Genomic DNA, 16,419 nt, shown 5'->3' on the forward strand with positions numbered 1-16,419 from the left:
ATAGCGATTTCTTAGGTGCTGTGTTGATATTCTCATCTCAACAAACTTCTAATAACCTCGTGGTCCATCTTATTAATACCATTACGTCTGTATACGAATAAAACCTCGAAGTGACCGTGTGCTGGGTGACAGGTCACTCCGGAATTGTACGGAACGAGACCGCGATCAAATGGCCGCGGCTTCCGCACTTACAACTACGGCTGACTAACAATACCCTACACCGACCTCAAGTGACACGTCACACAGACCTTCGCAAAACATGGCAAGCACATTGGAATGAACAGACAGACAACAAACTACATGTAATAAAGCCACTCTTCGGCCCATACACCACCGACATACGCAACAGACACAATGAAGTTACCCTGGCTAGTTTGCGTATAGGCCACACATATGTAACACACTCCCACCTGCTCACGGGATCTGCAAGACCCCTGTGTAGCAGGTGTGGAGACGGCCTATCCGCGATCCACGTACCACTCCAATACAAAGTACTCCACACAACACGGACACAAACACGTCTCCGAACTCTACAAACAACACATCACACCACAATCCGGCGTTTTCTCTCTCTGACGATCACATGGCTTCCGTCAAGCGTGTTTTTAGCTATTTATATGAAGTAAAATGTTTAGACCTGACTTCATACCACGCATAATAACAACCGGGCCTTTCACACCAGCCAATCACATTGTGTTTGACTCATTTTAATTGTGTTCTTGCTCACCGATTTTAGTGTTTACGTCTTCGTCTCTGACATATTACCACTTTTTTTGGAGTTCTTTCCACCAGTTGGCCTTGCGCCATTAATATGCAACCATCATCATTATCACATCTAACAAAATGATGAGTGAGCAGGCAGTAATTATCCACACAGGTGGAACAGAAAACACGTTTACCAGCTACCATCTGGTGCCAGTTCTAGCAGTTTATTCGAAGAGTCTAGGAAATATTAATAATGTTCGCACTTACAGATTTCTAACTAAGCATATCAAAAATTATCCGATTGACTGTTTTTTAACTAAGCGTTAGCTGGCAACCTGTTCTCAATTTGGCTTCAGCAAAAACTTCACCACAGAAAGCTTCCTACTGGTTCCAAAAGGGATGTTATTATAAAATCTCGAAAATGAACGTCTGACATTGACTTTATTCGAGCGTTGGACGGTGAGGATCATTTATTCGAATTGCTAAGTAAGAAAACTAAGGCTTTCGTGCCCAGGACCTTATTAATCCTTACCTCTAAACCGTTACCCGTGTGTGGAAATAAACAAATGTAAATCACAGTTGAGAGCTACTCAAACAGATGTTCCTTATGACCGTATTCTTGGACCGGTTTTTTCTATTTTTGTAATGTTGATATTGTATTCTAAGAAACAACTTTCCAATTTGTTATTTGCCCAGATGACTCGCCAGTGTTCGCTTGTGGCAAATATACGAAAACAAAAATTGGCCGCGTATCTGCACCTTTCGTTGCAAATGTCGCCGCAAGACGATAGTCAACTGGCGCCCCTGCGAAGTAACGTCCTCTCTTCTCTTTCCCGCTCATCTCTCTTGCTGTTCCTTTCCCTACTTGATCCTCCCAAGGAAACACGGTAGAGTTATGCTCAAGTCAATTTTAATTTGCTGTTTTTTACTTCTCCAAGTCGGGTGTCTCTATGCCAGCGCTGCCGTACGGCGGAAACCCTACTACAACATTTATAGATCCACAATGTCCTACTGCATGAGCGTTCCTATACGAGTGTGAATCCCATCTAGTGGAACCTTTTCGTTTCTATTGCCGTTTGATTTCTTACATGCCGCCAGAAGGTAGCACTGACAACAGCAGGCAACGGTTTTCTGCCATCGATGTAGTATTTCATTTTCTACCGCAAAAACCAAGTATCCATGATTTTTTTAAATTAAGCAACAATGTAAAATATCCCTGTGACAAGTGTGTGGCGCCCTCCGACCCTAATCTTCGTTGGCCGCTAAGTTCGGTGGCCCCACCAGACTCGGTGGGAAACATTGTGCACGGCTAGCGAATAAACACCGACGAGCACAGCCGCTCACGGTCAGTCACCATCAGCACCAGCACGCTGCGTGTCGTCACTCGGCTGGAGGGTACCGCGACCCTCCCACGTTCACGAATGCGGGGCAAATCGTGACACTGGCGATGAGGGAAGAAGCCCGCGGAGCGACCGAAGCCACCGAGAGCGCCGGGACACCCCACCCTCCCCCCCACGCCGGCCGCCATTACGCCATGCCGCTGTACGGGAGGCTCGAGCCGTTCGACGGTGAAGGGTCCGTCTGGCCGGTCTACGAGGAACAAGTCTGCGTGTTTTTCCGAGGGAACGACACACCTGAGGCAAAACAGCGCGACATTTTCCTGGCCAGTTGCGGGACTCGCGTCTTCGCTCTCCTGCTCGACCTTCTCAAGCCGGCCACGCCGCATGGCAAGTCGCTGGGTGAGCTGCTCGCGACGCTACGCTCGCACTTCAGCCCGGCTCCGTCAACGTTAATGGAGCGCTTCCGCTTCAACAACTGCAGCCGCCGAGACGGAGAGACGCTCGGGCAGTTCGTCGCAGCGCTGCGAGGGTTAGCGAGCGGCTGCGCCTTCGGGGACTAGCTCGACTCGCTGCTCCGGGACCGTTTCGTCTGCGGCATCAACGACCCCGCCATGCAGTCGCGACTCCTGGAGCTTCCGGACTCCTCGTTGGACGACGCCGTGAAGGCAGCGCTGGCGATGGATGCTGCGGCCAAGGATGCGGGCGAGTTATAACGTGCGGCCGGCTCACCGTCGACGGAAGCGGCGGTGAACAAGATGGCGTCACGGAATGGCAGGTGCAGTCGGTGTGGCGGTGCCCCCCCCCCCCTCTCATAGTGCCAGTTCGCGCAAGCGGAGGGCTTTGCGTGTGGACGAACTGGGCACATTGCTTGGGCGTGCCGAGGGGGACGGCGAACGGATGAAAGCAGCAGCCGGCGTCGAGCGCATGTTCCGCGCTAGCCGTGCACATTGTTTCCCACCGAGCCTGGTGGGGCCAGCGTCGGGGGTGCCACACACTTGTCACACTTGGATTTCTGGGGACCCTTCAAGGGCCATTACTTCCTGGTGTTGGTGGACGCCTTCTCCAAGTGGGTGGAGGTGCTGCCAGTCACCACTCCCTCGGCAGGAGCAACCATTGCGGCGTTGCGGCAAGTCTTTGCAGCCCAGGAGTTGCCGGACGTGCTCGTGTCCGACAATGGTCCCGCTTTCGCCAGCGAGAAGTACCTGGCGTGGCTGACGAAGAAGGTAATCCGTCGGACGATGGTTCCGCCGTACCACCCTGCGTCAAACGGTGCTGCCCAGCGGGTGGTGCAAACTGTAAAGGATAAGCTCAAGAAGAGCAAGGCTGGGGATTTCCGGACACAGGTTGCCCGAGTCCTGTTCCAGTACCGGACCACACCCCACGACGTCACGGGCCGTGCCCCCTGCGAGCTCCTGTTGTGCCGGACGGTGAAGACACCGTTAGACGTCTTGCACCCAGACCTCCGGTCCACAGTGCTCCTGAAGCAGCTCAAGCAGAAGCTGGCGGCTGACCGAGGTTGCCCCCCTGGGCCCTTGCCGGAGTCTGGGGCTCCGGTCTCCGCCAGGAACTTCCGGCCTGGTCCATGCTGGTCTGCCAGGCTTGTGGTCTCTCCTGCCAGTGCGTCATCACTGCTTGTTCGCATGTCGGACGGGACCACGTGGCACCGGCACGCGGACAATGTGAGGCCTCGCCTGGCAACCTCACCCGCTCCTCCAGGAAGCCAGCAGGCAGGGGAGCCAACTACACCGGCCACTGCCAGCACAGCACCAGGGGCTGGTGCTACTCGCGCCACTGTGGGGCCACGTGCAAGTCCAGTGACACCTGCAAGGCTGACGGACGGTGCGAGAGTGAAACAGGCGGCACCCGATGTTGCCACACCTGCTTCGGCACCTCTGCTCAGGCGGAGTGCGAGACTACGGAGACCGCCAGACCGCTACTCGCCGGGGTGATAGGCGGAGTTTTGTGTTTGCGTTGGACGAACAAACTTGGGGGTGAGGGGTGTGACAAGTGTGTGGCGTCCCCCGACCCTAATCTTCGTTGGCCGCTAAGTTCGATGGCCCCACCAGGCTCGGTTGGAGACATGTGCACGGCTGGCGAATAAACACCGACGAGCACAGCCGCTCGTGGTCAGTCACTGCCACCACCAGCACGCTGCGTGTCGTCACTCGGCTAGTGGGTACCCCGACCCTCCCATGTTCACGAATGCGGGCCAAATCGTGACAATCACTTATGTACTGATTTTCTGCCTTATATTTGCGTAACGTCTTGTTCCTGTTCAACAATGTTCACAAATAGAACCACTGACACCGGGCTTAACGTTTAGATTTGGCGGTGAGTATATAAGAGTATGGCGCATAATTTATTTCCCTTTAGCCGGGTGGCTGTATCGAGCTACAGACAAACCGACAGACAGACAGACCAAAATTTCTCTTTTTAAGTAGCCCAAGAAAGATTATCGTCTTTAATAACGCGTTCTACCGGTACCTGCAATTACCTACAAGAATGGTGCAAAAAACCGTTAGAGAAGACCCCTAACCAAAGAAAAATTCTCTTGATATGGACTCCGGCCCGCTGCAGCCTACAGAGGAATGAACTGTCCCACGCAACCGCTCGAGCTCTGGTCAACCGAGCTGTGTTGCCTACGACGCCACCACAAACACCATCATCCCCACACAAGACCTCACAGGAAAGCCGAGAACAAGCACATGTTAATAGATCTCACAAAGACAGGCTAGTCACATACAGGGATATAAGTAATCACTACAGGTTATCCAGATACAAATATCCACCGGCCCACCACAATTTTTCCAGGAACGAGGCAGTCACGTGGCGACGGTTGCAGACGAACACTTTTCCGAGCCCTGTTTCCCTCAACCGCTGCTACCCAGACCTTTACTCACACCTCTGCACTTTGTGCAACAGCAGAGCCGACCTACACCACATGATATGGTCCTGCCTTGAGCTCGAAAAAAATACGACCGGCTATAATAGCAAATCCGATGTAGATACACTAAGAAGCTCAAAATTAAGACTGCAAAACAATGGGAGACTGTTCTGCTCAGCTCCACACCGGAGGCACAACTGAGAGCAGTCCGGATTGCCGAAACCGCCGCGAGGATCCAAGGAATCCTTGCTGACGAATGAGGGAGGGAGACCGTCCAAGTCGTCTACTCTTCAGAACCCATATCGGGCATCAAATAAAGTCATCTGTCTCTCTCTCTCTCTCTCTCTCTCTCTCTCTCTCTCTCTCTCTCTTTACACTGAATGAAGCAAAGAAAAGATGCGGGTTGCATCGGAATCAAAAAGCAACGGTATCGCATCCAGACACAGTTACTCTAGGCCCCTGAAGTATTGCAGTAGCGAAATCCATTAAAAGCAGTGGGCGGTACCTTTTCCCAGAACATGCCGTGAAATGACCTCGTTAGAACATTATGGACAAGGAGTGGCCTAGCTCGGCTATGCCAGGATATCCGTAGCGTGAGCTCAGGTTCAGGTGGTTATTCTTAGGTTTCCTGGTTGTATAGGGTTAGCTGATTATCATGTTTACTGTTGCTAAAACGATTTACAATCCAATCCAATCCAGTCCAGTCCAGTCTAATCCAGTCGAGTCCGGTCCAGTCCAGTCCAGTCACTGCTCCTCGCGCATGCGCAGCATGGCTCTCCAGGAGCCACGAGAAACGGCTATCGAGCGGCTCCGGCGCAACTTTAGACTAGGCTACTGCGCAACGGAGGCGCACAGCTGGGCCCGCGCCCGCGCCAGTGGGTCTGTCGCGGCTATGACGTCACTCCTCTGGAATGCGTAGACCGGCGGATGTGCAGACCCAATTCTCTACACACCCGTACTCCAATTGGATCGGATTTCAAACCCAATCAAATACAATCCAATGCTCCTAGCGCTTGCGCAGAATGGCCCTTCATGGTCCACGAACAACTGCTCAACCTAGCCCAGTGTAGCTTACGCTATAACAATTCTTTTTAACCGCAGGGCGCACTAGCGGCTACCGTGTACGGTCATGTAGAGCCCACTTTGGCACTCGCAGCTGTGCTACTGCGCACTAGTGTTGGCTAATACCACTGCAGCTGAGATTCAAAGAATTCATTTACTACAGAAAAAGGTACATTACCATACTATACCATAGAATTTGCAACATGTCTACAACACACAGCACCACTACTTTACAAAGGCGCGATAGTAAAATCGGGAAATATATGCATGTACAGACTTTTGTGTGCCTAAAAATTACCGTCCAGGGCAGGCTTAACCGCCCTAATGATGTATATCACCGTTGCACAGACCGCCACGACAGACACCCTTTCCGCGCACTACTTAACGAGCGGAACGAATTCAGCACGCAGTAAACGCAACACTAAACAGGGGTGGAATATGCATCGACATTATCTTGAACGTGCGCCGAAATCTCATACACACGGGCATTTTTTTTCACCACCCCCCCCCCCCCCCAGAAAAGCGGCCACCGTATCCGGGAATCGAACCCACGACCTCGTACCCAGAACCGTGAGAATTACCACCGGAAAATTCTTGCCGTAGTTTTATTAAAAGGTGGCTTGCCTAAAATTTGCTGAATATTATTAGGTCCCAACTAAATCTAAAATAACATGAACTTACCGGACCTAGCGTAACCTAACCGCACGCGTCATAACGTATCCAAATTCAGCCCAACTGCAACAACCCTAATCTAACCGAGCCCAACAGCACAGAACACAAGTCCTGTGCGTCGATGTCTTCATATAGTAAAAACCAGGGTAAAAAAGTATTACCAAAGCCACGATGACCAAGAAATTCTGAAAGAAAAAAAAAACACCGCATTGCCGGACTCGAACCTGAGCCTTCTCCTTTAAAACCGAGTAGTATACCACAGCGCTACAGGGGAAGCTGCAAACACGGCTTTTGAGGTAATATTTTACCTATAGAATCTCCGCGTAGCGTGCTTAGCCAATAAGGAGCGACTCCCGTGAGAAATTTCTCACTATAATTCTCACGATTGCCGGGATAATAGAAACTATCAAAAATATTTGGTACATTGGTTTTTCTTATAGAGTGCCACCGAAGTGCGCATCTGGCAGGCACAGGTGTCGATGGCCTTCCTGCGGTCAACGAGGGAAGGTCATTTCTGAATCCCGACAAGAGGTCTAAGGCTGCGATGATGTTGGTTGTGTACAAGCGTTGAATCGACTTAGCGCGATCTGCGGAGCTTTGTGATGTTCACGTAAAGAACCATTCTGACACGAATCTAAGGTGCAATAACGTTGGCCGAGAGTGTTGAAGGAAGGAATGTATAATCGTTAGAAGATTTGCTCGTGCGTAAACAAAATTTGCACCTAGAACGGCTTTAGCACAATAAATCAGTGTTCTGAAAAATCACGCACTTACATTTCGATGGCAAAAAAGGCACAAGAACTGCTGGAAATTATACTGAAATGTTCACCTGTGAACTTTTTATCCACTTTCTGGAAAGATTTCTCGTTAAAAACATTTTATTGACCAAACGAAAAAAAAAAACGTTAATCCCCTAGCACCACCGCACATGCCCTTAACAGCGTGTGCGAAACGCAACTTCGACGCAGTATGAAGGAAATGTAAAGATAAGGGAAAAGGCTTGACTTCGGGATAACGACTGAGCTCGAAGTTTCTAAGCCAAGCAGAAAATAACGCTATGAGTTGCTTAAAACCTTTGTGTTTTTGGTATGTACTTTGGATAGCACCAATTCCGGAAATGAGAAGAAAGTGGAAACAGATTTAGGTGTAACAAACAATGCTTTTAAAAGTTGAGTACATCACAAAGAGCAACATTTCTGGGAGGGAGCCACTTCACACACTTCTAACTAAACGCCCAAGGCGCGTGCTCAAAGATACTCAAGCATGAAAAATGGTGGAAAAAAGCGGCGAACAAAAGGAACGCGACTGTCATTAAGCCTCAAGGAAAAGAGCCAGAGTCAATTACCGGAAATAGGGAAATTAGAAGGCAATCCACCTCAAAGAGATTTGTCGGTCAGGGCTTAATTACATACCCGGTTCGTTGAGAAGATTGCAACCATCACATTCCTCGGTCGTTATAATGAAAGTTAAACACCGGTACAGATACGAGGTAATATTGCGGAGTAACTCAGAGTTTTGTTAAGCCGAGAGTTGGAATACAGTAGAAAGTGCCGTCAAGAGTTTTCACCGAAGAACTTAAAGGGACACTAAAGTGAATTTGTCAAGCTCCCGGTTTTGCTTGCACTGCGTATACTGGCTCAAATTAGAACACTTTCATCGTTTATCCGGTTGAAAAGTCGGTAATTATTTTGTAAAGCGGGAAAGAAGAAAAACTACCATACGTGGTCTGTGGCGGCCGCACCAACTAAAGGCTGTGACGACCGGAGGAGATGTACCTTCATTGGACGATGTGTTTAGCATTCAAACAAGTTTCGGTTTCGGTTCTGTAAAACAGCAAGGTTGACACCCGACGGCATCTTTGGATGGGCATTCTCGATATCTCAGTAATCGTCATACCGTGCTTCTGCCATGTTGTCAGCTGTAAAATGCCTAAGATAAGCCTCCCAGGACGTCTTGGCATCGTAGAAATCACTAGCCGAGGCCTACGCAGTCGATGAACGCCCTCCGCGTCACCGCAGACGCTCAAATGCCATGCACTGTTCCCGCCTTTTCGGAGCTTGCCTCACTCATGCCTGTATCATAAAAAGCGTGTTCGCACCAGGCCAAGGGTCTGCTGATTCTGGCCTGTGCCCACTGCCCGCAAGTAGCCGGTGCTTGTGGCAACAGCACGCCAACGAGAACTCGCCAGCACGTCAGTGTCATCTGCGCGTGTTCTGCGAACTCGCTCGAGGAGCAGTGAACCTTACGCCCCAAAAATGGTGAACTCAGATAATAAAACATCGGCAGCAAACGAAAAAAATCAACTTACAAAAAAAAGCATGTCCCCTCGGGGATTCGAAATTGCGACTTGGAAAACAACAACCTAGCGCCTCGGACCACTCGGCCACGAGCCGAAGATGCCGAGGACGGATATAGAAGGTATCTTTTGTACAACCAGTTTACACTTTTATTTAGTTTTATCATTTCAAGTACCTGAGGTGACTTTTTCTTGTACAGCGCTCGTGCAGTAAGCGTCCCCCAAACTTCCACAATACGTCACGTCTAGCAATTGCATTTATTAGACGGAAAAGCGTTCGCAGATGTGTGGTCGTGCTGCTGACCGCTGTGCTTGTTCACCAAGCGCAAAGTTCAGTTGATTTTTTTCCTTAGTACCTATACTGACCTCGCTGACTCTTCTCCCGCTTTCAAGTGGCCTTAGATTTTTTTTACTAGCGTACAAGTCAGCGAAGCGTCGCTTGTGCGCTTGTGCAGCGCTTGTGTGGAGCGACCCGGACTCGGGGACTGATACAGTGTACGAACTAACAATGTAAAGAAAGGCACATTGTTTTATTCACAAACGTGTTGTGGCTTAGTTTCAACTGAGCGAGTGAATTACGACGACCCGTCGGCGGCCGGCACACTTAACGCTGGGCTGACTGACTAGTAGCGCAGCCAATTGCCAGCTCATCTCCTCCTGACGTCACACGAAGACGCCAGAGAAAACGGGCGAAGGTGCAGAGAGGGAGACAGCATTTTCGAATTGGTTTTTCTACTAAATAAATTTGCGTAAACGCGCTCAGGTGGTCGAAACATGGCCCTTGGACTCCCGAATACAATTTGCGCTAGTAAACGCGCAATGCTTACAAATCACTTCAGTGTCCATTCAAAGAGCGAATGAGAAGTTTATCCCTCCAAATAAAACTCTTTGGTACTTTTTAATTATTTAACACGTGCAGTAGCTGCATCCATAGCATCCTCCAATTCTGCTTCCACCTGTTCATCTTCATTTGCTGAAATTCTTGCGGAGCTAAGGATGAGGTCCGGAGTTTCCACGTTATCATGTTTCGCCGGGCTTCAAGTTTCTTCTAATCGGGTGTCTTTAGCTTTAGTGGCGTCCTCTTGTGCGGCTAAAAATTATGATTGAGTGAAGCAAACCGGTGGTTATCATGACGTCAACAACACAGAACAAAAAAGACGATAACTACAAAAATTCCCGAAGACGTTCTGTGGCCCATTCATGCTTCGGTGATGCTGCATATTACGAGCAAGACAGTACCCTTACCCTTCCAAGATTGACGGTGGTCAGCGGTCTGTATCCAAATGGTCATTCTTTGGTTACATCATGAAGCAATTATAACAGTCGCATTGTGAGAACAAAAAAAATCTTAATTAGAAAGAGTAAGCTTTTAAAGAGCCCAAGACGCTGCACATATGCATATATCGTCAATCGCTGCTACAGTTGCCAAGACCACGGGCAAGGACCTCTTCAAACTGCTGCACTGCAATTTTTTTTCTTGTGCCAGCATTCCTTTACAAAAAGAAGGCTGAATAAAGAGTCAATAACTACTGATTCAGATTCTTTGTTTTTGCTGTTCCTAGTGCGTTGGTGTTAATTGCGCACGTGAGAGGCCCATTGAGGAATTTTAGGAGAAGCACCGCTTGTGAATATCAGCATAATTTTGTAAATTCCCATGATGGTCAACTTTTCCTTCAAAAGAACATGGCTTTAATTAAACGCGCGCTATACGTATTTTAAGCAAACAACCAAAGGAGGTCTTGGGGTCTGTTTCAATATTTCTCAAAACAGAAATCCGTAAAACCGTCCGGGCACATCGACAGAAACAGCCGCGTACATGGGATTAAGGCTGCCCATTAAAACTGCGTATACCGGATTATAAAGAAATAGTAGAAGGCAAAAATTGCAAAGCAATCTTTCAAAGAAATGGTATGCTGATTTTGAGTATGAGGTTTAGCGCGCCGACGCTACACAGGCGATGAGGCGCGCCGTCTCCTAATTAATTTCGACCACCTGGGGATCTTTAACGCGCGCCTAAATCTCGAACACACAGGCGTTTTCCATTTTCGCCTCCATCTGAAAACCGCCCGCCGCGGGCGGGAATAGAACTCGGGTCCTTGGGTTCAGCAGCACAACGCCTCAGAGACTGGCCCACCGAGGCGGGTTAAAAGATATCGAATGACTGTCGTTCTAAAGCACTTTCTTTAGTAAACAAAATATCACTGGTTACAGATGGAGCGATTTACGAGCACCAAAACTTGCTTTACCATTCCCTCCTTCAACAGGTATTGCGGCCGATTTAGAGAAACTTACCTCGAAACCCATTGTCACAATTGCAAGCCATTGTGGTTGTGCGTCCTCTGTGCTGCCATTCAGTCAGCAAAGGTTCGCAATGTAGTCTATGAACACGCAAAATGTAACGGGGTCGCCAACGAGCTTCTTCGGGTGAACGTGCCTCAAAATTAGAGTTATCAAATCTCGCATTTTAATAAAATGTGCTGGTGGGCTAGTTGGTGCGTTATGAATTACGAAAATTGCGCTGAATAGACAAACAGCGGAAGAAAGACAGACAATGCGCAACTCACAACTCACTGTGAGTTGCGCATTGTCTGTCTTTCTGCCTCTGTTTGTCTACTCGGCGCAATTTTCGTAACTCGCATTTTAACTTTAAGTCATGTACTCTTCCCGCCTGTCCTCAGTGCCACTGAATAAATTCAGCGTGCGTTCGATGAAGCATGACACAAGCTTACTTGGCAATCATGGTGGCGTTCAAACTAAACAATCTATGTACCACTGCTCATGTTTCGACAAAATAGTGAAACCTATTGTTTTTAACCAGTGAGTCCAAAGATATTGTTGCGTCCTCTAGAGAGGTATACCTACAAACTATACCAACAAGAGAGGCGCCAAGGCATTGAGTGAATCGTTGCTGGAGGCCATGACCGATTGTCTTCTTTCTCGTTTTTCACCACGCCACAAACAATATCCCATCTCCCGTCTTCTCGCGTGTTTAGTAATCTGCGTCGGAATATCATTCTGGGGTTGGCCGCAAGGTGCGCTGTATAGACAATGAAGATTTGGTTAAGTTTACCACATTTGAAATGTCTTACCTGTAGTCTAAATACTTGCGCAGCTTGCACTGGTGGTTCAAGGCTGGAGAAAGAGCACAGCTGCCGGTCCCTGTCCCCACGTAGGAGACCCGGATGTTGCGCCTCACGCAGATTTCCGAGTGTGCGCCTGAACGTTCTCCGAGATTGGCGGGCCCGGACCATTTCGTCCACAGGCATCTCTCCCAAACTGCACCGCGGCGCGCTAGAACCCGCGGCAACGGGTTTCGCCAACTCGGCGTCTGTAGCGCGGACTTGGCGTCTATGCTCCCCCACTTCAAGTGTGAACGCACGTGAACCGGCGAGTAGAAGAACACGCGAGAGATCACCGCATAAACGCTGGGCAGAGTGTTCTCGAAGGTCGAGCTGGCCGACGCCAGGCGCACCGCAGGAGGGGCACGCTTATGTGCGCTCGGTATTTTTAAAGACTATAGTCTTTCTTGGGCTACCTAAACGCAGAAATTTTGTTCTGTCCTGATGTCTGCCTGCCTGTCTGTCTGTCAAAAAGAGAATTTATAAAAACTAGTTATAGCTACGTCCCGCTGTATTTGGGTACTATACGGGTCGAGAAGGCACAGGATATACGCAATATGCTTCAGAGGAAACGAAGTTAACATCCCACAAGTTCACAAAAAAACAGGGTCCACCGCACCGAAGGCTCTTTAGAATAATTTCCAGGGCACGAGGCCCAAACACAAGTGTTCACGCGTGGGGGTCAACATAAAAGCCATACCATGTCTGTGACTCGATTCAGCCACCCAACCAATGTAAAACAGAAGCTAGGCAATAGCAGAGTCCTTCAATGCTTTACTGGTCACGAAACTTCGGCGCTCGTTTCATATAGGGACCGCGCGCGCCACTACAGGCGCCACCGCCGCACGAAGGTCATCCAGCCGCCGCGCGTGCGGCGTATTGGCCAGCTCTTGGCGTGCAAACGCTTGCTGCTTTTGGTGTCTGCGCGCTGATTAAGTGTGTTTTTTTTTCGTAGTAGTTAGCGATGAATAGTCCAGTCATTGTGTATATCACCTGCCTTCAATGGGGTTTTATTTTTCGAAGTAAATGACCGTAGACTTCGGCCGCGAACGGCAACGGCTTCTGTGTGCTCTGGCACAAGCGCTGCGCGGTCGTGTTTACAGATTTTAAAATCTATATTGCTTCTTTTCTTAAAGCAAATTTTTGTAATTACCACATATACGTTACCTGTGTAGCCAGAGACTGCTGCGGGCCTATCGATAATACAATAAAAAACTGAAAGAAACCAAGTACGCGTCGTTCAGACTACGCTTGAACCCGCTGATTGCTCTGGAATGCACAGAACGCTAAAAGAGATAGCCCAATAGTATTGTCGTTTCGATGAGTGGGTACATACTTGAGAACATCTAAAAACGCTGCAGAAACGTGAAGGATCCAAACACAAAGAGATATATGTTGCACCATGTGTCTTTCTGCATCCACGCTTTGCAATACTTGCAAAAACAGGAAGCAAAAAATAACAATAAAACTGATTTTATCACACGCAACAAAAAATTTTAATTTTACGAAAAATTTCACGAAGGGAGACAAAAGAGCGTGGTCCAGCGTACAAAATAATATATTTTCGCGCTGCGATGTGCAGCACACGGAGCGGAGGAAACAGATATTTCCACGTAGCCAAGAACGAAGCAAAGCTTTTCTGAACGCAGCGAGCTAGCGATCTCCTGCACAACAAAAGACTAGAATGAAACACAAACGTCGAAAAAGTGTGACGTGCACAGATGAACGTCGATAAAGTGAGTTGCGCGGCGTTTGCTATGCATGCATTACTCTCGGAACGTTATTAATTTCAGATCCATGGAAATAGGATCGAGAACATTGTCGAAGAAACAAAAAATCAAGCTAGCGACAAGGTGGCACCCTTTCCATATAAAACAATATTGCCCGACGGGACGTACGACAAACAGAGCGAATGGGCACTCCGGTTGAAACGCCAGATAAGAAACTGGAATCGGCCACGCGCGGTTACAAAACAAACAAAACGAACCCTAAGAGATAATTCGCGGAAATATGAAAAGTAAAAGCACAAGGACGTCCCAAAGATTTTTTACACGCAAGCCTGGGCGCAAGGTAATACAAGTTTGCAAACAGGTAATGAGGCACCGCTACAACCTGACTGATATGACAAAGATCCGGTTTTAAGTTAGCCTTGTACAATTCTAGGTCCACGATGCTCTCAAAATGGTACATTGGTTTTTCCATTCTCACACACAGTGCATTTCCACACACTGTCGCACACTTATAATCGAAGCTGAAATCTCCCGTTGCTTGCCTTGGAATGGCGCGCCTCCAATTCTCACGCAGCTGCCCGTCGCTCGGTCAACAGAACAAGGAAACATTTTCTTTGGTATCGTTGTACAAGGAACGACATCCCGGGACGCAACACATGTTCGGTATCGTCGTTGCACTACTTAAGTCGCATCACGAGAGCGCGATATGCACGTTACATTTTTTTCCCGCACAAAACAAACACAACTCGCCGCGGCTCCGCTGTTCGAGCCAGCGCAACGCCGCCCGAGGAGTGACCTCAGTGAGAGGGTGGCGCCACCGCGCGGCGGCCAAACGCAGCATATGAAGCTCTCCCATTGAGTTACGGAACAGTTTCGTGACCAGCAGAGCATTGAAGGACTCTGGCAATAGTCTTAAATACCGTCAGCCAAATATAAACGTCTACGTCCGGTGTCACTCTTCATACTTGTCAACATTGTTGAACAAGAACCGCACATTACGCAAATATAAGGCGGAAAACCAATACATAAGTGATATTTGCAGTGTTCCATTATTGAAAACTTTATGGCAGTTTGGTTTTTGCAAATGAAATGCTACATTACTGCAGAAAACCTTCGCCTCTATAGCCCGTGCTACTACAGCTCCTGGCGGCATCCCTTTGTAGGGCAGGATATGTTTTAAAAAAAAAAAACTAGAAAAAGGTTGTCTTATTTTACTAACCAAGCCAACAGAAGTAGTTTGCAAGAAATTTCAAGGCTGAACAATGAGTTCTTTATTAAAAAAAACTGGGACGCATTCGTCCCACTGAAGCTAAATTGAAATTCAAAAAGTGGGACGCATTTGTCCCAATGCTCCTTGAGGGCTCCTGGGTTACATTCAGCCGGCATGAAAAGGTCCAAAACACGTTGAACAAAGGGGCACATTGCACACAGAACACAGGAGGTTGGTGCGGGCTTCTTTCTTGGCAGTCGAGCACCAACGACACCGCCTCCTTTTTGCAATCTTCTGAGGGTAATGTCCAGCTCCCAAAAATCGGACTTCATCAGCAACCCCTACCATTTTCTGGCCATGTTTGGCACCTTTTTTGTTGACTCGATAAGGGCGATTGCTGGACCCTTTGAATGTTTGGCCGTTTATCAGCTGGCGACCGAGGACGAGCCGGAACCAAAGGTAGCTCATTTCACTGACTGCTTTCATTTGAAGAAAAGCATTTACTATTGCTGCGTCCAGCAGAAAGTAAAAAATTCGGTACCACGACTTCTTAGATCGTCGATCCACCGGGTATGCGTTCCTTCTTTGGTCAAACTTGTCGACTCCACCCATCCAGGTATTGTAGTCGGAGACTGCTTTTGGGCACTAGACGGATATGGATGAGCCATTGGAAAGCTTCCGAACAACGTCCTCAGTGTCGCTGGGGCGATGAAAGTTGGACAGCACGTGTACGTTTTTCGTGTCCCGCCACTGATAAGCTGTGATGCTCCCTTTCGCCCGCCAGATATACTCTCCCTTCTGTAGCTTGTTATCCCGTTTGATTTGGTCAGGTAAGTCCTTGCGGTTTGGGCGAACCGTTCCTGCGGCCAAAATGTTCTTTTCTTTCAAGGCCTCCATTAGGCGTGTGGACGTGAAAAAGTTATCGAAATATAGCTGCGTGCCAGCCTCTACTCCGTCAATGAGGGAGAGCACAACATGCTCGCCGAGACCTACGTTCGCAGGTCGGTCTGCACCTTTGCCTTCGTACACCTGAAATTCAATCAGGTAACCTGTCTGGGAGTCGGTTCTGCACCACACCTTGTATCCCCGCTTGATAGGTTTCATGGGAAGGTACTGCTTCAGTGAGGACCGGCCTTTGAATCGTATCATACTCTCATCAATGGCTTGGTGCGCTGATGGAGTGTATTGTCTCTTGAAACTTTCATTCAGTGCAAGGATGAGAGGACGCACTCTTGCCAATCTGTCGTACCCGTCTTCACCTTTCTTTTTTTCCTTGGTTAAGTCGGTGAGGTGCAAACAGTTCATAATGGCTTGAAAACGACGGAACGACATGACCTTTGATATTTCAGGACAATTGAAAAAAGTGTCACTGCTCCAGTACAGGTACATTTGATGCCTGGG

The sequence above is a fragment of the Haemaphysalis longicornis genome, unplaced genomic scaffold, assembly GCF_048455015.1.
Source record: "Haemaphysalis longicornis isolate Haplotype H1 unplaced genomic scaffold, Haemaphysalis longicornis Haplotype H1 scaffold_4, whole genome shotgun sequence".
Lineage (NCBI taxonomy): Eukaryota > Metazoa > Arthropoda > Arachnida > Ixodida > Ixodidae > Haemaphysalis > Haemaphysalis longicornis.